This window comes from Stegodyphus dumicola, chromosome 8, assembly GCF_044657685.1.
Source record: "Stegodyphus dumicola isolate Sdum_Otavi_A_Nest chromosome 8, ASM4465768v1".
Taxonomy (NCBI): Eukaryota; Metazoa; Arthropoda; class Arachnida; order Araneae; family Eresidae; genus Stegodyphus; species Stegodyphus dumicola.
Window position 1 is genome coordinate 159,951,442 of NC_140775.1, and position 25,516 is coordinate 159,976,957.

General features: G+C 33.2%; 1 protein-coding gene across 1 annotated transcript in view; it reads left to right on the plus strand.

Annotated features, from left to right (window-relative positions):
• LOC118197399 (uncharacterized) overlaps window positions 1-24,748 on the plus strand; it is a 109,442-nt gene extending 84,694 nt beyond the window's left edge. The window contains exon 4 of the mRNA XM_085822652.1: window positions 20,937-24,748. The gene's annotated coding sequence lies outside the window, so the exon portion shown is untranslated. The remainder of the gene's footprint in view (window positions 1-20,936) is intronic.
• The last annotated feature ends 768 nt before the right edge of the window (window positions 24,749-25,516 follow it).

Below are 25,516 nucleotides of genomic sequence, written 5' to 3' on the forward strand. Positions count from 1 at the left end.
AAAGTTCAATCATCAAAGTAACGTAACTCTCACCCCTGAGACAAGAGTAATAACCACGTGTAATGCTGCATACGTCAAACAGCTGTGTTTATGTATGGAAGTTGTGTACACACACCGCCCTCTACACCACCATGCGTTCGTCTGCGCCCATACTTTCCTATGTGAAATCTCCTTCTTTTCCTATTCCCTACCTCCCCACCAAATATTGATGATGAATTCTGAAACACCCTGTACAAAGGCATCACTTTCTGTAGTCTGTTACATTAAAATAAGCACTTCAATATCATAGCTTCCCTTTCCCTATTTACGATCGTAACGTGTATGGTCATCATGGCTAAGAAAGGATTAGAGGATTTATCAAATTAGTGAATTTGATCTTTTCCTCAAGTTTGCTATAGTTACAAGGCAAGCTGGAAGGCGGGAAAATGGTCTCGATGTGCCTATTCTAAAGTAACGGATTATAGTGAACACAGGGAATAAATGCACGACAGCGCAACATACCATAAAGGCCTAAAATGTTTGGAAAGATACCCCTAGATTTTTACGTCATATCTGCAATTCACAAAAATTTTCATCACGAGGCAAACTGTACCTTTTTTATTCGAAAATTTGGTGGTGTAAATTTGAAACAACACAATCTGCAGAAATGTTGACAATGTTTTAAGTTCTTCAAATTTCTAACGTCGTGAGAGAGTGATTCCTAAAACAGTTTGTTTTTGGCATAGAAAAGCGAATCCACGACTTTTTCAGATCCTTTCGCTGATGGCAGCTTTGAAAGCGTTCTGCATCCACTTAACGTTCCGCAGAAATGTTTAATTCGATTAACGGTGCGGAACACGTCAGAAATCAGATGGGGACTCGTGGCCGACCGCCAAACTCAGATTTCATGCGTTGGTGAACATTGAAGTTGCTGTATCGCCATAGGACAAAAATGAAGGCAATTCGAAAAATTGCAAAATCGGATTTCGGGAGAAACACAACTTTATTGTTGACTTTAAGAATTAACAAAAAAAGAATGTTTTGACGTAAATGCTGTCTGGCTTTACAAAAAGCTTTATCGTATTTAAGGGAAAAAATAAATGTTTTCCTGCTTTTATGAGACAAACAGGTTTGTTATGCACTTCGATCATCGAACAAGTTCTATTTCCAAATAAATCTTTTTCTTTAATTTTTTTTTCCTTTTTAGAACTTGTTGTTTTTCGTATCTTCTTCCTCAATGAATTTCAAAATCTCAGTTAAAACTTCTTAAGTCCCCTCTTTTTTTCATCGTTTATTTATTTGTAATTTCGTCAAAGCATATGTCAGTCATGTTATCTTAAGAAGATTAACCAAGTTTTAGCAACGTTGTCTTCCGAAAATAAATTGACATGCATTTATTCTGTGTATTTCTTTAACAGCGAGCGTGACCTTATGAAATCGAGACAATAACTATTATACACTATGAAAACTATGAAGATGTATTTACATAATTTGTAATTTTAGATTTTGAAGAATGTGTGTGTAAATTATTTATTAAAATCAATAAAAATATAATTAATATTTTCTTTATAACGTTTTCCCTTTTTAAAATTATTGTCTGAATTTATTTTGGACTGTGATATTTTTATTACGATTTTTTTATTATTACTTGTAAGAAAATTTAGTCGACTAATGAAACATGGATTAAGTAAAATTACTGATGGCTCATACTTATTCTCAGCCGTAAGTATTTATCATTGTCTGAGCTACTTAGAACAAACTGCATATAGTAGAGGCTCGATTATTCGATTTAAACAGGTTTAAAAGGTTTGTTGAATATCAAGGAATGGTGGATAATAATAAAAAACATAAAATATCGGCAGTTAAACTTGGAAAATTAAGAAAAATTCAATAGTTTAATGCAAGTTCAACGTAGTAAAAAACAGACATAATTTGAGCACACTGAAATCAGTTCACAATTTTATCTTTTTATGCATATGCTAACAAATTTCATGATAAATTACTCAATGTATAAAAACTTTACGACAGACAGTACGTCTGCAAAGCTATGGGACAAAATTCACATAAAATTAAATATTAAAGAAAACAATAGTCTTAAAGTTTAGCCATCAGTATGTAGTCATTGTAATTCTATACAACTCTTGGTACTTGATGTTTGATGTCTTTGTCGTACTTATTTTTTAAAATGCATTTTAAGTCTATAGTTAGAGGTCTCTGAATCTCTTCAGTGCTGTTAAAATAAAGACATTTGAGATTAGTGTTTTATTTTAAGAGCGAAAGTAGCTTACAAAGACAAATCTGACGAATAAGGACGTGACGTTTAGATGTCTGCACCTGCTTGACGAGAAAATAATTGTGTGATTATTCATTCCTTTGAGCAAAAATCAGCTATTCGATTGAGTATGTTCAGGTCTAACGTGGGGAATTCTCTTTAGGACTTTCATTTAACTTTTCATCCCAAGCGGATAACTGCCGTTTTGATTCAGGATCACAGTGAAAGAGCATAGTTTTCTTTGCATCCCAAATTATTTGAAAAACAATAAAGATTAATTCTCGTTTTATAGCAAATCTTTATTCCCGTTCTTTGTTCGACTTTCGCACCCAAATTTCGAACTACTAGATGTTCACTGGATCAAAGCAAACGATTAACTACAAAGAAAATTCTATCCGTAAACAGACGGTATTTTAGGAAAACGAAAGTTGAGTACCATAGTTAAGAACAGAAAAACAGTTACAATTATCATGTGGCAGATTTGTGGTAATTAATTTACATAATTAGTCCTAAAACTCATTAGAACTATATTCGTCTATAAGGGAAATACATTGTGAAAGATTTTGAAAGAAGTAATGCTAAGCGTGATTATTATCTGGTACCGCTATTCAGTAATACCTACTGATGGAATATTTCCCTATTCATCCTCTGTCAAACTACGCCCCCTCATGAGTAACCCCCTCTAATGGAAGGATAAATTTTTTCCGATTGTTGAGAAAGTCATTTGTCGAAACAGGGAACATTACGTGATAAATGTCATTGGCTAAACAATCTTATCAATACGTTAATTGATGTGAAATAATTTTAGAACTATGCACAGGCGTGAAATGCAATTCTTTTTTTAATCACATGTGATTAGCATAAACTTGCCTTTTCGTATTTTCATGAAAATGTGTTTAAATGGTGATCATGAACTTGCGAAACATGAATTTATTGAAATAAAATGTAGATATCCACTGGTAATATTTCAAGGCAGATCATAAATATTAAATGTTGTAATAAAATAAACGAAAATTAGAGTTGGATTTATCGAGAAGCTTCTGCAATGGAACACTACTGGCAAATTCTGAAGATGCTATAATGTAAAAAATAAAGTCATATCCTGCACTCCTTCCCAATATAGCTGAGTTGGAAATAAAGAAACATATTATGAAGTGTTAAAAAAAGAGTTTGTGATAAACTTATTCGAATTCAGGAAATTTTTAATGACATGTAGCTATGTAACGATAGTAGTAGTTTTAACAATACGATTAGTACGAAATATGGAAAGACTGAAGTATATGTAAGAAATACTAAAATCTATTACATGTATTTATACACTGAAGAGTAGAGAAAAATTGGTATAGGCGTACGTATGCAAATAACAGAGGTATGGAACCAATCACAGTAAATCACGGCTGTCGCAGTGGGTATATAAGACAACAAGTGCTGGCAAAGTTACTGGTAGAATGGCAAGTTATCAAAATTTAAATGTATTTTGAATGTGGTGTTATAGTTGGGGCATGAGAGATGGGACATAGCATCTCCTAGGTAATGATAAAATTTGGATTTTCACATACCACCATTTTTACGAGTGTACTGAATATCGGAAATCTGGTAAAACATCAAATATCCAATATTGCTGCGGCCGGAAAAAGCTCGTGAAAGATTGGGACCAACGATGACTGATGAAAGTCATTAAACGTAACAGACGTTCGTTTCCAATAATATCGGGCGGATGGACATATATGGGTATGGAGACAACCTAATTAATCCATGAACCCAACATGTCAACAGGTGACTGTTGCCGCTGGTAGAGGCTCTGTCATGGTATGGGGGCGTAAGCAGTTAGCGCGAGACGACTAGATACGACTCTAACAGGTGACAGATACATAAGCATCCTGTCACATCATATCCACCCATTCATGTCCATTGTGTATTCCGACGGGCTTGTACATTTCCAGCAGGACAATGCGACACCTCAAACACCAGGAGTTACTACCGAGTGGTTCCAGGAATATTCTTTTGACTTTAGAGACGTCTACTGGCCATTTAGATCTTCAGACATGAACATTAATGACTATGTCTGCGATACCTTGCAATGTGCTCTTCAGAAGAGATCTCCACCATTTGACACTCATATGGATTTGTGGATTGCCATGTAGGATTCATGGTGTAATTTATCTCCAGCTCACCTTCAGACATTAGTCAAGTTCATGCCACGTTGTGTTGCTGCATTTCTGCGTGTTGGCAACGTCTGCGTGTTGCATGGGTCTTCAATTTAGAATTTTATTAATATGTCAAATGGGTTAGCGTTAAAATAAGAGATATCTTCACAATATAATAAGTGTAAAGACTACACTTAGAATCTTAACGGTATTATGAAAAAAGAATATCTAAAACTAAATTTTAAGAAAAAGAGAATTATAAGTACATAATGTACCAACAGTTGTATTCTATCTTTCTTCATAAAAATAATTTCAAATGGGACAAATAAAATAACGTGTGGTTCACGACATAATCTACAAAGCATAACCCTTAAACAGTTATTATTTGAAGTACAGTGATATTAGATAACTTTAGCAAACAAACTTGTATTAGATAATTTTGATTCAAAAAGCACAACAGTTATTTAGGGTATTACCTAACTAACAATATGTTTAGCGAGGTTAGGAGTAGTATTTTGATTAACGTTTTTTTGTTAGGATGAAATAACAGACTTAAAATTAGAAATGCTCAATTTGGTTCCCGAGGGGAGTCCTTTATTATAGTTACCAGTCATAGTATTAATTGAAAGAATTAGTCATTTAATTCGTCCTTTTTGCTCTATCAATTCGTTTAGCTTCAAAATTAATGCCTGGGCATTTAATCGTTCGTTTATTATGAGTAGGGGGGTTTGCGTCATCTTTTTTTTTTTTTTTTTTTTTTTTGCAAACAAATTTATTATTTCTAGAATTTGGTATAGCTGTAATTCAGGCTTTTGCATTTAGAATTTTAATATTATTATATGCTTTAGAATATTATTGACAAAGATAGACAGGCAAGTGAAGAAATGATCTACATGACATACAAAAGGAAAACCAGAGCAACAGAACTCCAGTTATCTGGACTCCAGATTGTGAAATTCCAGTTATCCGGATCACTTTGCCTTCCATGTGGAGTTTAAATTTAATTAAAGTTTCCTAAATCAAGTGGAGCTTATTACGTAAATATTACGGAGTTACGTAAATATTTAGAAAAAAAGTGAAAAGAAAAAGATGAAGGAAAAAGTGTTTTATTCTTTTATTTTAGCTGAAATAAAAGGAGCTAAACGTTCATGAAAATCATAGATAATTTCACTGCTTAAATTTGCCAAAAAAATGTTTTACATTTAGTGTCAGGTAAGTAAAAGCATTTATATTTTTTAACGGTATATCCTTCATTTAAATGAAATTCGATGTAAGAAAAAATAAAATACCCTCATTTGTATTGGAAAAAATATGCATCTATATAACGAAAAGAAAAGATATCCGAATTTTTCAAATAACCAGATGAGTTGTAATTTCAGATAGTACGGATACTTGGAGCAATGATGTATATGTGTCGCCTATAACTGCATATTAGTATCTGTTTAGCACAAGTATTACTAATTTTCTTCTCAAATGACCAGAGAATATTTGAAGAGTTTATTCGAGTAAATGCAATGAATTCCTTTTGGATTCAAAGCGAATTTTTAAGAGACCAACCCCAATTTCGGGACAAGAGTAGCAACTGTGTCCTTCTTTACAATAGATGTAGAGGCATTTCGCTTACTCACCGGAAAAAAAGAGACCACAGAACAAATCTAGTCTTCAACGTTGAAGAAGAGACAGAGAGCGGTGGATGCGATATTTATTTTTAAACTTCCTCGGCAACCAAATACTACAAGGCCCGGTTCACTTTTGTTCCGGGGGAATGGTATCTCGAACTGTGTCTGTCTTCTGCCACTCTGCAATGATGTGAAACGGTGATTGCGCTCGGAACATTTCCCGCCATCTGGCCAACTGGGCCAAGTGTAGGTGTGCATGAGATGACGTATTATTAGTGCGGCTACAAATTTACTGGTTATCAATAAATAATGGGAATACATATCTGCGAATTTGTTGTGGTGCTAGATCTCAAAAATACAAGTGGAACAAGTCATTTATCTAATTCTAGCTGGATTATACTTTTTGGAATAACAAGCAATCGTTAGGATTATTAGTAGTTTAGAATCTGAGTAAGGATTACCTAAATCTAAGGCCTGCTTTCTTTTTGTTGGAGCGAAAGGGGGCACATGTCCCGAGCTCCACTTTCAATGGACTTTCAGCCCATTTTAATCGTTAATTACTAACTACCCAAACTAGCTGTTATAGAATCAAGGTATCCTATAGGAACTAGTCTATTTTGGAGACGCGTTTTTTCGCCCTTAGTTTAAAAATTTAAAGAATTTGGTCGATTTTAAATTTTTAATCAAAACACTTAGGCTAGAATAAGCTAAGGAAATATAGTGAGTAAGTTTACATAAGCTAATTTATTATAAGAGCAAAGTATTGCAGATTAAGTGAGAAATTATTACTTTACCATAGTCCATACGTTCCCTTAGTTAATCAAATCACCTTTATTACATTCCCTTAATCAAGTGAACTTTTTCTATTAGTGAACTATTTCTATCAAGTGAACCCTTTGCGACACAGTGTGTCTGGTCTGGACACACCTAAACATTTCTTTCTATACGCACAGAAAAATTGAATGAAAAAGGATTTATAGCTTACTATAGGTTACTCTGAACCTTTTTCATTTATAGTAGATGGCAGCTCGACACAAACCAGTCCATATATTTTAGCCATGTTTAGATTTTTAAGACCTTCATTTTTCAAAGAAATCTTCCAGATTTTTTTTAGGGTATAAAAGGAATTGTTTGAAAAGAAATTTCTCACTGATAATCTAGGACGACTGAGACTCTGTATTCTTTGTTTCTCCGCATCTCATCGGTCAGCTCATTGACAATAGTGCTCGTTTCAGCACTCTTTTCGAAGCTCTATTCAATGAGTGTGCTCACTTTGAGCACACCCACATAATTAAAACGATAAGTGCTAGCTTTACAAAATTATACTTGCGTAATCCTCTAGGGCTAATTAGACTGCCTACCTTTTTTTATATAAAAACTCCGACTTTAAAAGGTAGCGTGCCGGAAAAGGTTAAACTTAATGAAGTCTTTTTATTTGAAATTATTATTATTTATTTCAATATGAGAAATGAAGGAGAGAAACAACTGCAATCGTTTTCATTTAAGATTATAGATTTTAAAATTGTGATTTATAATGAGTAAGATGACATGTTTTTTTAAACAGATATAATGTATTTTCTTCTCCCCTTTCCGCATGCCTTGTTCTGTAACTAGAACCATACTCGACGCGTATTTGAGAGGTCTATGTTTCGAGTTCTGGAGGGGGCACTGCACACGTTTGCTGCTTCAAGGAAAAAAATCCTTAATGACTCTACTGTGGCATCCGAATTAAAAAGTGGCGGACGATAATTAGTCACTACCAGAATTTAGAGATTGGATACCCTAATCCGCAGTCGCTCTTTAAAAGGGGAGTATATATATATATATATATATATGGTATTTTCTCCCTCCTTTCAGCATGCCTTCCTGGTGTAATGGTAGTACACTCAGCTCGCTTTCGAGAGGTCCAAGTTCGAGTAGTGGCGACAGCATTGCTCATTTTTCAGGTCTCCTGCTTTTAAAAAAAATTCTGAACCCTTTCAGATTTTACATTACGCCCGAAGGGGCGTTTTTTCAACGTTTTGTGTATTAGCTTTATATATTTAATATCACGTTCTTCCCACTTAAACTATAAGATTCAGTTCAACAGCAATATCGCAAAATAATTTTAAAACGAGGATATTTTTAGAATTGCCGATACAATCTCATGCCCTGGAGATAAAAGTGTGTTTTTTTTTTTTTTTTTTTTTTTTTTTTGTGCGGTGTTACCATTGCTCGTTTTGAAATCGTTGAATTTGTTAATCAAAAATTCGTTAAAGTATTGCAAAATATGAAATCAATAATTAAACAAATTCCAAATGTCCATATTCGCTGAAGGATTACGTGATTCAGAGTTTGATGGCTCTAGGTACCGTTATTTTATCACAATGCGAGAAATATACATACATTTATGCAGATTCTTCACTGTTTAATTTTTTTTAATGTAACACAGGGCGATAATATTTGGTGGCAACAATTTGAAAAGTGAAACGGACACTTAAAGTTTTCAACACAAAACGCCAGAATGAAATTAATAATCTTTCTGGGCTAAAAAATGATAACTACAATTTCAAAACTCCTTTTTAAATTTTACAGAACATTAATACCATGAAATAAACCAAGAGAAGAAACGATGCCTTACATTTTGAAAGAAATCGAATTTTTAAATTTCTGTATTTTATTCCTGTGCTTAATCTATAAACAATTTAATTGATTTTATTTGGTCATATCCATATATTTCAATTTAAGTTTGTAATAATGTTGTTTAAGAATTCTTTAGGCTTTTCTCCTATTTTCAGTTTCCTTTAGGAGGAACATCTTGGTTTCAAACAAACAACTTTATATTTCGAATAACACATATGAAACTGATAGCATGAAAACATATTGCAGAAAAAGATAAAAATGCACCCTTTTCTTTAAATAACTTTTTAATGAAAAGTTATTAGATAACTAGTTAACAATGAAAAGTTATTAGATAATTAGTAGAAAAATTATTAGCTAGTTATTGGAGTTATAAGATTAAAGAAATATTTTTTACATAAACTATAATTTTCACAAATGAGAGTTAAAACGTTAAAAATTTAGAAAGAGGGTTTAGCAGCAGGTTTTGACCGAGCTCCAGTTTTGTTAATTTAGCTCTGAATATGTCTCTCAAAATCCGAAATCTCCTAAACTGGAATGAATTCAAAATCTCTGATTGTCTTGACATTCATTTTTGGAATGCTAAGCAATCGTTAAATTTTTTACTTTTGATTTTACATAAAGTTTGCATCATAAACATTCTGTGTTGCCTAAGAATAAAATTTATAGATATTTAAACAATATTCGAGGTTATTCTTATCGAATTTGATTGAAGCATGAATAATGTTATAAGATTCTGGTTAAGCTGATTGTCCTTGGTAACTAGAATACTTGAGAAGTGTGTAGCGACAAATCGCTGGCTTCTTGAAACTGTAAGAACAAGTCCAAAGTAGGGTTAAAATGCCCTTTTATTTTAACTCAGGAATATTTACATTTAGCCCTTTTTGGGCTTACAGGAAAGCCACCACTTACGATAGAAAATAGGAAACTAAACTAATCTAACTAACTAAAACTTAGCCGAAGCTGTACAGAAATAACTAACAAAGTTAGCCCTTATTAAACCTCACCGACGAATAGTAACAGGCACGTAACAGTACGACCGAACGTAGTAAGATTGCATTAAAAAACAACATGGCCAGTAGGCAGAACACGCTGTACTGAGCACATCTGAGCTCTTCTACGGAAGTGACAGATACTTCCCATAAATACTGGTTCTACCTCATTTACATATAGCGCGAAACAAGAGAATAAAGGAAACGGCTTTAAAATTAAAAAGAACTATCAGGAAATGAAAATAATCCTTACAATGTTTTCAATGAACACGACAGCAGAATAACTAATTCTGATCAACTAAGAAAAATACATTTTTAAATTTAAAGCAAAAGATTTAAAATAAAAGTACATAATATTAAGCAGAGAAAATATGGTATTAATTCTGGTAAAAAATTATCTTATTTAAGCTTTACTTTCGCGTAAAGCTTCAAATGAAGATTGACGTCTAGCCTCAAAACGATAATTTTATAAAAATGATTTATGTAATATTCCGAGGGGAAATGATATAGTTACCTCTCTTCAACAAGTCAAAATATTGTTACAATATGCACACCTGCGGCAAGATAGCTTCTCCGCAAAGACGGTTTAAGGTTGCCAGAAAATGGCATGTAAAAGCAAAGTTGCCAGATTTGCCGCGAAATCGCCCATTTGGCGATATGCCATAGACGGATGGAGAACATTCTGGAATGAATTCTTACCGGTTTGGCCCAGAATTTCTCGAAGGCAGGCCAAAAGCTATATAAACTCTGCCTGTACGCGTGTAGTCGTATCGCGAGTTAGTGCATCGCACGTGTCTAGTGTAGAATTGGTTGTCGAGTGTATCCAGTGAATCGATACTCTTATCGTGAAGTCTTTTGAGTATGTTGAGCTCCGAGAACGACCGGAACCGAGTCGGGAGCTGTAATTTACTGCTGTGCCGTGAAGCTGTTTTAACCGTTACAGCCTGATAGCCTGAATGATGTGTTTTTGATTGTTTTAGCATATTTATAGTAATTCAGAAGTCGCACAACAAAAACAGCTTTATATTTTCAAATTTTCACAGGACTAGTTTCGATGGTTTTACCGAACCACCATCGTCAGCTGCAAAAGCGCAAATGAAGGAGCTAGGGTATAATGATCAGATAAGATAAGAAAGCCTGGACAGAAAATAAGCTAGTGGCGCCATCTGTTGTTGAAACCAGAACTAAAACATTATTTCTTTAAAGGCCGAAGGCAAAGATGGATTGGAATTAGGATCGTTAACTAGAACAGAAAGATTTTGTTGAATGTGAAATGCCTCTAGAATATCCAGTTCTCCAATAGAAGATCTTTTTTGAATAATTTTGGTAGCAGAAAAATTGAAAGTGTGATTTTCGGACCAACAATGTTGGGCAACCAACAATGTTCCCTTTTTTCTAACATATGCCTCATGTTCCTTGACGCGGAATTTTAAGGCTCTCTTAGTTTGGCCAATGTAAATTAAACCACACTGGCAAGGAATCCTATAAATACTCCAGGAATTCATATCCGGAATGAGGTCCTTGAGTATGGAACTCGGAATTTTATTGATGGGATAATAAACGACCCGAAAGTTAAATTTCTTCAAAATATGTGCAACTTTATAGCTAACTGATGCAAAGAAGAGAATAACAACAGAATTTTTATAATCTCCTAAAACAAGAGTGTGCCTTTTAGTGTGTTCAGATGAGAATTTTTTAACTGCTTGATTAACAATGTTGGGTGAAAAGCCCCTGTCAACAGCTATTGCTTTTAAATAATTTAGTTCTTCATCAAGGGATAGTTTGGAGGAGCAAACTTGAAGAGCACGGAAAACATAGGAATAAAATGAAGCTAACTTTTGTTTAGTCGGATGACATGAGGATTTGTTCGGCGTGTTATTGTGTCTTAATGTTTATAGTAGGTTTTTTCCACGACTGTAAACGTGTTATTGGAGCTTTTCTGAGTGATACTGGCTAAATAAACTATGTTTTGATTCTTCATCAAGTGTTGTCGTCAATCATTCCAAACCGATGATCCTGTAGAAACGCAACAATATTCTCAAGTAATTTTCCGGAGGTGAATTACTTATATCAAGATTGCCCAACGTTTCTGTGAGCCTGAACTGTCTTCCCTCTTCTTGCGAATGACGTCCTGTTTTACCGACACCAGAGGGAAAAGCTAGTTTCGTTTGTTGTTGCTCGGGTTGGCACAAATACGATCTTATGACTAAACATTTATTTGTTTAGAAGATTTAGGGAAACCTAAATGATAATTAAAAGATATAAATTAATAAATAATAAAAGAATGAAAGATTTTTTGCTTATTTAATACTTATTTACATTTGTTATTATATAAATTATTTTCTCTATGTATTTAGAAGTTTCCTTTGGCCCACCAATGACCGAGCGGATAAGACAGCTGAATACAGGTAATTCGGCCTCAGTTCCCGACGCACTGGTTGGTTGCACGGATATTTTCGTGAATTTCCCTACGTGTGACATGAATTGAAACCAATTTCCATTACACAATTTCTTACAAATTTCCATTACACAATTTCTTTCAATTTCTTCCAGTTATCTTTTGCGTATATCGTCTTAATTAACCTCACCTACGAAGTATATTCTGTTTTTGTCCGTACAGCCAACGCGCATGCGGTTTCTATTAAGTAGACGTGTACTGAGTAAATCCAAAAGACATGTATAAAAGAGATTAAAAAAAGAGTTAAGTGCAGTCAACTATGCTTGACTGGTTGATTAAGTTGGCGGAAAATTAATTAATTAACTTTATTTGATTAGAAGTTATTTAGGTGAATAATTAACCAGATATTTGAATATTTTTATAAGAAAACGCTTATGTAAAATTTTCACTAAGCACTTCTTCTGATGAAGATTTTCTTAAAGGTAAAATTTGCTGAGATTTTGAATTGAAACTCGAACAAACTCCTTTATTTAGAAGTTTGCTTGTTCTTTTAAGCAAAAAGAGCAAAAGACAGGAGAAACAAAGGTTTGTACTGTCGTCTGCTACGCTTCACTAGTAGTTTCAAGAAACTCTCCTATTATGGAATCACAATGACGCCTAAAGTTTCCCTTCGTACAAACACGTGAGATCGAATTTCTTCAATCAGATTCGATTTCCTTGGCTAACCAATCGTGAGAAACAAATTCGGAATACCATACTGAATGGGGGATGGAGTTCGAAAACGTCTGAGAAGTGCCCCGGATAGGAATGTTGGAAATTACAGTAAAACGACTATTTTGCATTAATAATTTTTCGAATCACGATAAGAGTAGAATTTTGTGTTACCCGCTTAAAAAAATTAATGTCTATTCAGATTATTTTTTTCACAATTTAAATTGTTGAAAGCATTTCAGCTAAAATACGATCTTCCTCAATTACGTTAGTTTTCTCGCTCTAAGAATATTTCACAGTTACAGTAAAGCAAAACAGTGTTTGAGACTTCCTATAAATCCTAATTTTTTTAAATATCTCGCAATTCCACCGAAATATTGTAACTTTCAGAAAAATTTTCAGAAAATTCCCGGGAGAAAGAAGATCTCATCAATTGAGATATCCAGGTAATCGATGTATCCTTTTTCTAATTTTAGAGCTGACATCTTAACTTATTGTCAGTGAATTACGTAGAATTGTCTCCAAATTTACGCGTGCCTTCGTGAAAAGCAAAGCACGTCCAGCTAACAAATGGAACATTTGGAGTTCGAAATCTCTCTAGAACCTTGGGGATTTCTTTTGTTCCTGTCTTCGCAATATTTTAATGATTTTACGCAATGTCCATTGAAAAGCAATTGCTGTAAGGTTTCCTAATTTAACTGCTCCCGTGTTCAGTAAAGATTTTTTTTCCCGACTGTAAATGAAATTCGATTCTATTTGATTTGTGTACAGAAGCTCTATTTCATTGAATGTTATGCAATTCCTTTATCGTGGTCTAATGTTGCTGATTTCATTTCACACATTAGTCGCCCAGACAGTATAGTGGTTAGGGACAGGTGAGAGGTGAGAGTGAATCTGGACACCCGGGCAGCTTACTAGGACTATTCGGGTATCGTACGGAATCCACAACTGTACAACTCGAGAACGCGAGAAGCGCGGCGTCAGGAACTTAATGGAAACTTTCGTTGCCGCTGTATATTGGAATTTGAGCATTTTAAGCTGATATTTAAACATTTTACACAATACAATAATTGTATACTGATGCACACACTGCAGCTGTTACATAAATATTATACACTAATAATTAAACATTACCGTGGTGCAATTTATGTGCATCTAAGTTTAAACACTGGGAATATATTGTTACAATAATGTTTGTTTTACACATGCGTACGTTGTTGCACCTACATAAACATTCTACACTAATAATTAAACATTTTACTCTTGGTTACTGCCCAGTTCTACAATGATCATGGTTAGGAGAGCTTGCTACGGTGCCGAAGGACCCGGGTTCGAATCCAAGACATGGACGTTTGTAAATGTATAGTGTTGGTGCGGCATGGCGGCACTCTAAATATGTGGCGAACCGAAAGTAATCTCGTGTGGATTTGTGTAAGGGAAGAGGCGTGGGAGACCCCTGGACTCTCCCCCCCGGGGTGCACTTTCTCAAAACTGGGGGGGGATAGAAGTCCAACCTCTCTTCGGAGTAGGCTCTGGCCACCACTGTTCCATGTAATATGGGCAAAACAAGAAAAAGATTTCATTCAGTAATGTTAATTTAGGAAGTACTATGCCCTTTTGTTGAATGTTTGACCTAGCTCTGAAATTTACAAAAACTTTTCATTAAGTATGATTTATCAATTAGTTGCCGGTGCAGACGGATGGTTGCATGAAATATGACATACGTCACTCGTCTCTTGAAGTATGTAGTATTATGTATGTCAAAGAACTCAGAAGTAAAAAAGAGAATCTGCGTTGTGGTTTCTGCTGTAGCACAAAGCCGTGCACTAATAAGTACGTCTGAAGTATTTTGCTGGATGATATTATTAAATCTATCTTATGTTAATAAATCTCATATATTATATCTTAAATGTATCTGATGTTATTAAATCCAGCTTATCTAAATCATTGGTCACATTGTTGAATCGATTAACCATGTTGGACCAGAAATCTTGAAAAATGAATTGTACTCTCTCCAGGATTCGAACCATGGATCTTATAAGTACCAGTCATATGAACTAACTGCTCACACCAAGAAAGCACACAGGACGGAGAAACGGAAATTCCTTGCTTTCTTTCCCACGGCAAACGGGGAGAAGCACGACAACCAATCGATCAAATATAGGTGGTGATGAATTACCATCCATGATATTTTATTAGTCCATTACAGAGACCATTAGATATTTCGAACCAGAAAACCTGTAAAATCAAGTATACTTTCATTAGGATTCGAACCATGGCTCTTCCATTTATCAGCTGCACTTAGACTCTGACAGCATGCTCATGGGAATGCGATATATCCTTTCAACTCAAGATTGGGTAAATCTAGATGGCTATGCCTTATAATGTTGTAGAGTACCTCACTTTGGAATTCTAAGTTAATGTTGGAAGTTAGGAATCTAAGAACTGATAAGCGAATAATCGCTAGAGTTCGGTGACAAGAAACAACAAGATAGAAGGGTAACTACCCCTTTATTTTTCCAATAAGATTTAACAAAACTCCGCCTGGGAGTGTACAAGCAAAGCCCGCACTTGGGCTTGAACTTAAAAGACTAAGAATTAAACTAAAACTAAGATTAACTAAAGAAGTATAGCCGAAGCTATCAAGGTTCAGATTGAGCTGGCCCCTTAACATAATTGACTACGAAGCTTAGCAAGGGCCTGAGTACGGCCGTGCCTAATAACAGCTTTGAGAGAGAGAGTGGCCAAAAAGGCAGACGCGCGTAAATCAGAAACTCTGATTCTCTCTGACTCAGTAAGTAACTTCGTGGTTTAAATACCGCTCCTCCTCATTAAATATTCAGCAAATTCCAAAACTACGTTCTGGCCGGAAGTAGTAAGTTGAAGTTAAGAATTTGACAGGAAAGGAACTTAAAATTTAATTGTTAATAAAATTAACATAATTCTTACAATGTTAAGTGAGGTTTACAGTGGGGCAAAAGGGCCACTCTACCTACTAAATTTCAGGCAGCACGGGAAGGAATATTGCCAGAGATCGCTCTGGTGACATTATGAATCATGTTTTCTAGTCATTGTAGAAGCTTATCTCAAAGTGAGTCCTTCAAAAAATTTTTGGATTTCTGTATTTCTGCAATATTTTCGAAAATGCGAATGATTCATTTCGAAACATATATGTTATTTTAAAGAGACTTTGTAAAAAAACTTTATTATTCCAAATTTATAAAATTTAATTAATCTTTTTTTTTTTGAAATTTTACTAAATTTTTACTACTTTGTTTTAGATGCCGACAGTTTGAAACAGTGTCCTTGAAAAATCACCCGCTGTTCATCCAAAATAAAAATTGCAGTTGTTCGAAAGAAGAATCCGAAAATAAGTAAATATTATTGTAATTAAAATTTCTTAACATGATACACCGTACCTCCGCATCCGCGGATTCACAATGAAAGTGGAAAATGCTTTGAAATTTCAAAATGTACGCCAAGTGATAACACTTTCTTGGTGGATGTAACTAAATGGAAAGGAAGATGAAAATAGACATCTTGGGAACCTTCATGTATGTTCTCAGATAACAGGTCGCTGCTCTAACTTAAAGTTTTCGTAACTGATCTTTTCCCCATGACAGCTATAAAAATGTTAGAAGGAGACCACGGCTATCAGTGATCACGTGACTGATCTCCATTCCCTACGTATATAGTCCTTATTCCCTACGTATAAACACGTGACTGCTCTCCATTCCCTACGTATATAGATTTTTCTGCTCAATTTCTCTCAACTCGGTCAAGGATCATTCAGTCTAGGGTTCTACGCTGAGCTAACGGAGACATCCGGCACAGCTGTCACAGAGAAAAAAAACTGTTTTTCTTCTATTAAAAAACTTGAACTTTGTATACAGGAGTTACTCGACACATGGAACTGACTCCTTTGGTTCAAATAAACATCAATTTGAATGGCCCTTAACAATCCCTGTTCTCATAAATGAGATTTTATCTCAATTCTCGCCATCTGAAATTTCTTATTTACGTTACATACTAAGGTTAATCTTAATCGCAGTCTGTTCCATATATCAACGTGACGTGCAGAATATTTAGCTGAAGAACTGGTTTTTCGATACCGTGGAGCAGCGTTGGCTGTGCTAGATGTTTCCTTTAGCTTACATAAACCCTAGATTGTGCAGAGTCGTTAGGTTATTTTGAAGCAGGAGACATGATAAATGAGCAATACCGTCGCCGGGACTCGAACCTGGAGTTCTCGGATACTCGCCGAGTGTACTAGCGTTACACTACGGAAGACATGCTGGAAGAAGGGAGAAAATACTTTATAGGTGGACGGGCCTTGAGCGTAAGATGCTGCCAATGATTTTTATGCCGAAGAGAACCCATGGTGTGTTACCTATTATTTTGAGAAAGCAAAAGTTCCAGAGAATTACTTTTGCATTATTGTATTAGCAACGTCTTGCATGAAATCATATACAGTACATTTTATTTTATTTATTATTATTATTAACGTCTTAATGTGCCATATTTCTCAATTAAACTTCACCTCATTTATATATGTCATAATATCTCCTATTCTACATAGCATTCCTTGTTAAGCCCGGTACATCCTGGAACGAATCATCTGCAGATACTGGTGTACTATTGCACAATCTTCTTTTTTTTTTTATTAAGCACGTAAGCAGTTTTTATAATTTTAAAAATATCACATCCCCCCGTTTCTGCTCATTGTGATAACAGCATTTATACAAAGAGAAAAATACCTATTTTATAGTATTATTATGAAATGACTCTTCATAGTTACATCTACAATGAAATCTATACATACCAGTAAATTTGCAGTTTGCTTTGCATTTTCTTTCTGGAGCTTTCTGCAAAACTACAACCTTAATATTTCATATTGTTTTCGCAAAGATTTATATTCAGGAATGTCTTTCCTATATGATGTGGCATTGTGATGTTTAAATCTTATAATACAAGACCACGAGTATTAATAATATCACTCATATCTCGAAAACTTCTACGTAATGACCAAAATGTATCTCTATATAGATATAGTATTCATCATTTATATCTTATGGAGTTCATAGCGACTCCTCGTGCAACTATCTTCTGAGGAATGCCATTCGAAAAACGCTTTTGACATTATTATCTCACCCATAGAGAGTTTCCAATGTAAGTGTCAATTAAGTGCCATGGAATTCTTTTCTACTTCAATTTAAACGACTCACTTTTTTACAGGCTATAAGGAATTTGACGTGGGCACCACATGACTTCTTTGTACGGCCTATTAAATTACTATACAATTTTTTTTGCTGCATTTCATTTAAACTTTATTTCCTCATATTTCATTAATTCTCTTTCAATAAATCCAGTTCTCCAAGCCGGGTAAAAGAGTGGGTGTATATATCATATATACACTTTTCGTTCGGCCTGTTGCAACCAAAAAGGGCGGTGCACAACTGCATGTTATAGCAGTCCCATATACAAAATTTCAACGTGCTGAAGCTACTCGCTTTTGAGTTATGCGAGATACGTACATATGTAAGTGCATACGTACGTACGCACAGAGCGGCATGACAAATTATCTTCAGAATTCATTTCAAATTAGCTTTATAATTTTTTTTTGGTGGGAAAAGAGTCCTTTATTCTGTCCTTACGCACTTATGTCACGCAAAGCCATCGTTAAATTGCTTTCGATAGCGGTAAAAATGGATATTTGCGTTGAAATATGATGCCTGAAACTTTTCGCGATTACACTACTCCCTTTTTACGTCGTATATACGTACGTACGTACATACGTTAAGAAGTCACGAAAAAATATCTTCCGAATCCATTTTACAATCCGTTTTCGGTAAAAGAATCCTTTATCCTGTCGTTACGTGCAGAAGTCACGCCAAAGAAAAAAGAAATCTTTCAAATGGACTCGAGAGTGGTCAAAATGGACATTTTCTTGTTTCATTCGCGTAGTTAAGAGTTACTATAGCTTAACCCTATTCTCCTATCTCAGGAATTATTAAATTTCTCTTCAATAAAAAAAAAAAAAAAAAAAAAAAAAAGACTAAAAATCTGTATGCAATATTTGAAGAATTATCAACTATTTAAAAGTTCCTTAAGTGCGGCTAAGCCTAATTATTTTTTGCCACGGCGGCCATGTTTGTTTATATTTATAACTTGGCAGAATAGTGATTTGTTGCCAATCTAGGGAAACTAAGCTTCGCAACAATAAAGATAACGCTTTCTTTTATTATTGCGAATTAAATCATGCTTAATCCATTCTGGAATTTATTCGAGGAAATAAGTGTTACTTCATAATTTTTAATATAGATATTTTGAGGTTTTATGTATTTTAGCCTTGTAGAGAAGTAAGGACTGAAGTAATTGAATGAGAAATACTGAATCGTCTGTGAAAACTGTTTCTTTTCTTTCTTTCTTTTCTTCTTCTTCTTCTTCTTTTTTTTTTTTTTTGGTTTGTTTAATTTCTTTTATACATTAGTTTAGATTTATTATAATATTTGAATAGAAAATGTGGCAACAATCAGATAATTCTTCAGGTGATATAAATTTTGTGCATTCTGAGTTATAAAATGAATGAAATGTAACGCTGTTAAGGGACCTTAGCGTAGCGCCAGAATGTCACTATGGTAAACAAATACAGTGAATTTTAAAGAGTGTATTTATTCTATTGTGGTCTATGCACTATCGATTTAATTCAATATAATAAGTTTAAATGAAGTGCAAGAAAAATTGCGTATAATATAATATTTTGTACAAGGAAGTGATGTTGTGTACAAATCAGATTTTTTAATTTGTTCTTAATTTAAGTGCTTTTCATTTGTGTTGTACTTTTCATTTGCGTTATACTTTTTCTAATTTATGTGACATTAAAATTCAGTTTTTACTTGTTTATGAGTAATTCAACTTAATTTAATAATATTTTTGCTTTTTTTCTTGAAGTTTGATTCCGTTTTAGTAATACATTTCACAGTTTCAGTTACTGTTATTTTCATTTATTTATTTATCCTCGCTGTTTCTGAAGCCTTCCAAATGGCTCCTGTACTTTTGAGTTTAAAAATTAAATCCTGGTTTGTTCGTATGCTTTTATAGTAGAATATGCTAAAGCTGCAGAAAAGAAAAAAATAATTAAAAAATTTAAAAAATCTAATTTACACTTATCTCATTTCAACGATTTTTAAGTAGTTATTCATTCAGTTCATAAAATTAGAAATTAAAAAGAATGAGAATGCATAAATCCCCATTAGATCAACAAAAATAGCCAGACTTTGTTGGCAAAGGGTCAGAGCTATCCACAGTACCTGCTGTTCTGACATTTTATTTGAAAAGCTTGAATTGCTCCTTATGCAGTTAGTCTAAATAACATTAAATTCCCATTAGTCTTGCGGCTTTATTTATCTTTCAGTTTTGTTATAATCTGGCTGTCGTGCCTTTCCCCCCATCCAAAGGAATTATTTTGTATAATCATTTATGATCTTGCCCCTCTGGAGAGGTGGGAGAACTTTTTATTTCTCTTTCTTTTCTTTTTTTCTGAGGATACTAATTGCAAATAATTTATATACTTCTCAATATTGCATTTCTGCCATCTTATATGCTTTAAATGGGTTCTATATTGGTATGGAGGGGGAGCTGAGTATTACAGATTTAGGGCCGAGTTAAGATCTCAAAGAATACCTGAATGTGCGTGTATGCGTAGTATATTAGCGAAATGACCTTCAGATCAGCTTCTTCGCGAGGGGAATTTTCCATGAAAATTCGGATGGAGCTGAGAAAACTTGTAGTGTGACCTGTAGGATGGATAAGTTTCAGAGGAGGGAGATTAGCAACAATATGCTCTAAATTATGTCCAGATTATTCCATTCATATGATACCTAATATTGCATAAATAACTATGCAAAAACAGCTGTGTTACTTTAGCACTTCAAGACCATTTCTGTCCCCCAAACCATGGTTCATAAACATGGCAACGTGTGGGCAGCATTCCCTGTGGGGAAAAGGATCCACTTCTCTAATTTGCTAAAATTCCTATTTCCTTCCATGCACTACACTCATAACGAGCGTAAACGAGGGTAAGAACACTACGATCTTGAAATGCCTATTTTAAATTCATGATGTAGAAGATTGCAATAATTTACGCTATGAGTTAAATAGCAAATAATCTTTTTCTTGTATTTTTTCTTTTTCTTTTAGGACTTCGAGATTGAACACTTGGGCATTTTGTCGTAGGAAAGTTCACCATCAAGCAAAGAACAAGTATTGTTCAAGTTTCCTTTGAAAATCATCCTTCTTCTATCTGAAGACATCGAATAGGCTGCAAATTCTTTAATGTTTGGAAAGCACTTGATGTTGTAAAAATTTCCTAATAAGTTCAACAGTTTCAGCGACCAACAATGGATCATGGAAATTTTTGGTAAAAATATCATCTCTGGATTTTTGAATTTTAACTAGCCATCGCAGTCGCCAGACTGAACGGTAACATACCTTTTTTTACACTCGAGTAACTTTAAAGAAAAGGTATATGCAAATAACTACCAACTAGATAAGTGCTTAAAGGTAATATTCGACGCGCAATTCAAGAATTAGGTCTCGAAATTCTGATAAGAGCTATGCAGACTGTTCTGGATACAGTGTGTCTTTAAGTTAACAATAAACGCTACTTCCCAGGTGTTATTTTTAGAATATTATGCAGACATATAAATTGTATTTAGTATTAAGAACGAAACAAAAACAGATATTGTCGAAAGAAAAAAAAATATTATCCTTTATTTAAATTGTAACGATAATTACCATATAATTGCAATCCGTTACGTAGGTAAAACTAGAAAGAAAACGAAGGTATGGCTCAGGTTCTTACAGCGCCTAACAAAGGATATTTTGCTACATTGTGCTATAATGTTTCCGAAACTCAGTGACTGCTGAGCTCTTTAGTATTGATACAACAAATATTAATTCATATGACTTCGAAGATCCTTATACTATTTTGCATTTAATAGAAAATGATAGTACTGTACCAGATTTGTTTTCGCAGATTCTTACAATTAATTGGAAAAGAAGATTGGCATCTTACTTAAAAAGTGTTTTGTTCCATAATTGCATCAAATTTAATAACACATTTTTTAAACAAATCAACTTTATACCAATGGGTTCGAGCATAACTTCTGTTATTTGTAATCTGTACCCTTTTCACAAAAGAATTTCAGTTGCAACAACAACGTACTTATTTTTTCAACATATATGTCGATGATGCAATTGCATTCAACAACTTAAGATCGAAGAAGCTAATATTTATCCTACATGCCTCAAACTTAACAAAATTAAACTTCAACAGAATGATTTTAACCAATTAGATTTAAAGATTTTGAGCTACAAGGATTCTGTAAAAATGCAACAAATCTGAACTGCTATTTAAATATATTTGCCACATTATCTTGAGAAAATAAACCCTAAGACTCCAGAGACTTGAATGCATATTTCCTTTATTAAACTTCGATTGCATCTCTTTAATAAATATATGGAATTTTTTAGAAGTCTGTATCTTTAAGAGTATCGTTAAATTTAGATTTAAGACTTTTCTGTAACTCAAAACTTTTAATATTAAATAAAACCCTTTTTCCTCTTAATAAATAAAATAATAACTAAAATCTTTATTCTTTATATAGATTTCAGATATCTGAGAACTTTTAAAGAGTCAATTACTTCTTTAACTAAACACTTTTAATATTAAATGAAAGTTTATTATTTTCTTCGCATTATTATTTTTAACGAAAATGTTTCGAAAGTTTACAGATTCAAGAGATTTGAGAAGCTTTCAGGTTTAGATTCAGAATTTTCTTTAATTAAAAATTTTTAATAGTGAATAAAAGTTTCTTTTTATGATCACTGTTATTCTTACATGAAGAATTTGAGAGATTTGAGATTCGACAGATTAAAATACCATTTCGGAAACAGATTCAGATTCCGGATAATTTAAAATTGATCCTAGTTCACTGTTACAGTTTCACAAGCTACTTAATATTTTAATTTAGGTAAAAGGGAAAAAAATATTTAATTTTCTAAAGCTTATTAAATTTGAAACTTTTCTAAGCACTAAATTCATATTAATTAACTTACGAAAGTTTAGCTCCTTTAAGACTTACCTTCTTCATAACGGATGTATTTTGACGGATTGAGCTGCTTTTGGACATAGCTAGTTCTTTCATAACACTGTCAAGCACTGACATTAAGAACTGGGAAAGCTTTGTATAATATCTGCTTTGTTCTATGCAAATTTTCTATTACGTATTGAAAACACTGCTTCTTTTGTTTCCTACCATCTGTGTTACGAGATTATGAGACAGATTATTTAGTAAACCTTGTGAAGAATAAATAGATGCCTGTTATTAACAATGCTTCAGCAGCTTTATAACTACTTTTATTTGCAATTGTTTACGTGCGTAATAAATTCTGTTTTTCAAGAACAAAAGTGTTCTTAGCTGAAGACTTTTTTTTTTTTTTTTTTTTTTTTTACATTAAACTGTCTGAATTTTTCTGAGTATTTTTAGAAGAGTTTTATTATGCAGTTTTAAAAATTGTTTGTCGATGGAATTGTGAAAAAAGTTTTAAGCGTATGAAAATTAATTGTTTTGAAAACTATGCGATAATTACATAAATTTATATACTCGGAGCAAATATTTTTTTTCCTCAAAACACAACCTCAAAAATTAGATTTAGGAAATATTTAACACCAGATCAGTTCTATTAAAATAATAAAATTCAAATCCATAAAGTGGCAACGGAACGAAAAACAATATGGAATTGTTTATTTCCTGGTATATGTAGCTCCACATACCTAGTTCTAGCAAAGGAATTTGATTTATTATTTATTGCTTAAAAGACGTTAACAGGTTTTATTATGCATAATTATGCCGAATTTTTCATTCCTAGTATTATTTAACAATAAAAAGCATAAAATACCATTTTAAGTATATCATTAGCCCAAAAGGGCTATTTGGCCAGAAGTGCAAATAATTTCGTTTTGCCATTTTGCGTAGTCCACTATGAAACGGCGTTTCACTTTTCAGCACTTTTGTTTACAAATTACATAATACAGTGTTCTACAGTAAGTCTCTTTCTTTCAAATGCCAAAAGTCCTTTGAAAAAATATGATTAAACGTGCTAACGCGAACTTTTTGCGCAGACGATATTTTGCGATGGCGGAAATCTTTCATTAAATCTCGATACTATTACTGTTTATAATAACGTTTTCACCTTAATTTACTTTTTGTACTGTTTTAAAAGTAATTTTTTGCTTTTATTGCTATTAAATATTATGTTAATCCTGTAAGCTTTTTAACTTTAACTTTATTTTTATTAAAATGACTCAATGCTTTCTTAAATTTACTTTTTAATTAATTTAATTACTTTTATTATTCATATTGTAAACTTGAACTGAGGACATACTATAGCATTTTTTAAAACTTCTATGATAATTGCTGAAAAGGGTAAAAAACAAAAAACATAAAAAATAAAGAACATAAAAAACTGATTTATAATGAATAAAATTATTCAGAATAAAAGGAAAAAAAATTAAAAAACAAACAAAACATAGAAAAGAAACGGGTAAGAAACTTGTTATGAATATTTCTGATTATAGTGTAACACTTCGGAAAGTTTACAATTAGAGTTTCAAAAAATTAACAACAAATTTTTATAAATTTTGAAACATAAAAAACACAAAATTTAAAAAAAAAATAATCATGCTATTTTTTACAAGTTTATAATTTTTACAATTTTAAAAATTTGCATTCAAAATTTCATATACAAACTCCAGTTTAAAGCTAAAAGCAGTCTGAAGCTAAGCATTTACGATTAGTCTAATAGTTTAAGAGTAAATCCCCAAGATTCAGAGTCGAACCCAAATGAACGGGATGGTTGCATGGTTTCCTTCATGTGAAACTTGAATACAAGACAGTTCCCCTTGCAATGACCTCCTCGAAGGCATAAGGACATGTAGCCCTCTTGGGTATTGCCCTGTTCAAATAATCTAATTTAACCTAACAAAACATAAAATCATGTTTTTAAAACGAGCTCTTAGAAACAGTAAGACTCAACTGTAGCAAATGAATTTACTAATGTATATTATTTCACGAACACCACATGGACACTTATGCATTTATTTAATAAAGACTTAATTATTCAAGACTAGACAAGCTACGCATTTAATTCTCTGGATTGTTTGCATATGTGTCTTGTATGAAACATTTCCCTTAAATGTCTCTAGTACTTTTTATTTTGCCAAGACATAAAATTCGCCAAGTGAAAACAATGTACAGTTCTTAATTTTAGTTAACAAAAACATTTTAAACTAGTGGTCAATTTAATATATTACAGTTCAAACTGTTATCTTTAGACTTATTATATAGTTGTGTTCATAGATGGCAGCAGTAGGTATGTCATCAATAAAATGCAAAGCTTTATTCAGGTTCAAGTTTAGATGTCTGCATGTAGATGGCAGCAGTATCAATTGCAACTGCTTGAAAATTGAGGGATTGATTAACCGTAACAATATTCTAATAATCAGAATTTATTTCTCTTCATTAAGGAGGCAAAAAAGCAAAGCTAATAAAGTAAAACATAAAATTCTTTTTTATGCTTTACACCATGTAAATTTTTAATAACTTTATTAATTTGGAAAACTTAGTGTTTTAATACTTCAATGAGATGGTACTGTTTTCAGTTAGCGTTCAAATTTTGTTCTTTATTAAATAGATATTACTACCAATCTACATCGT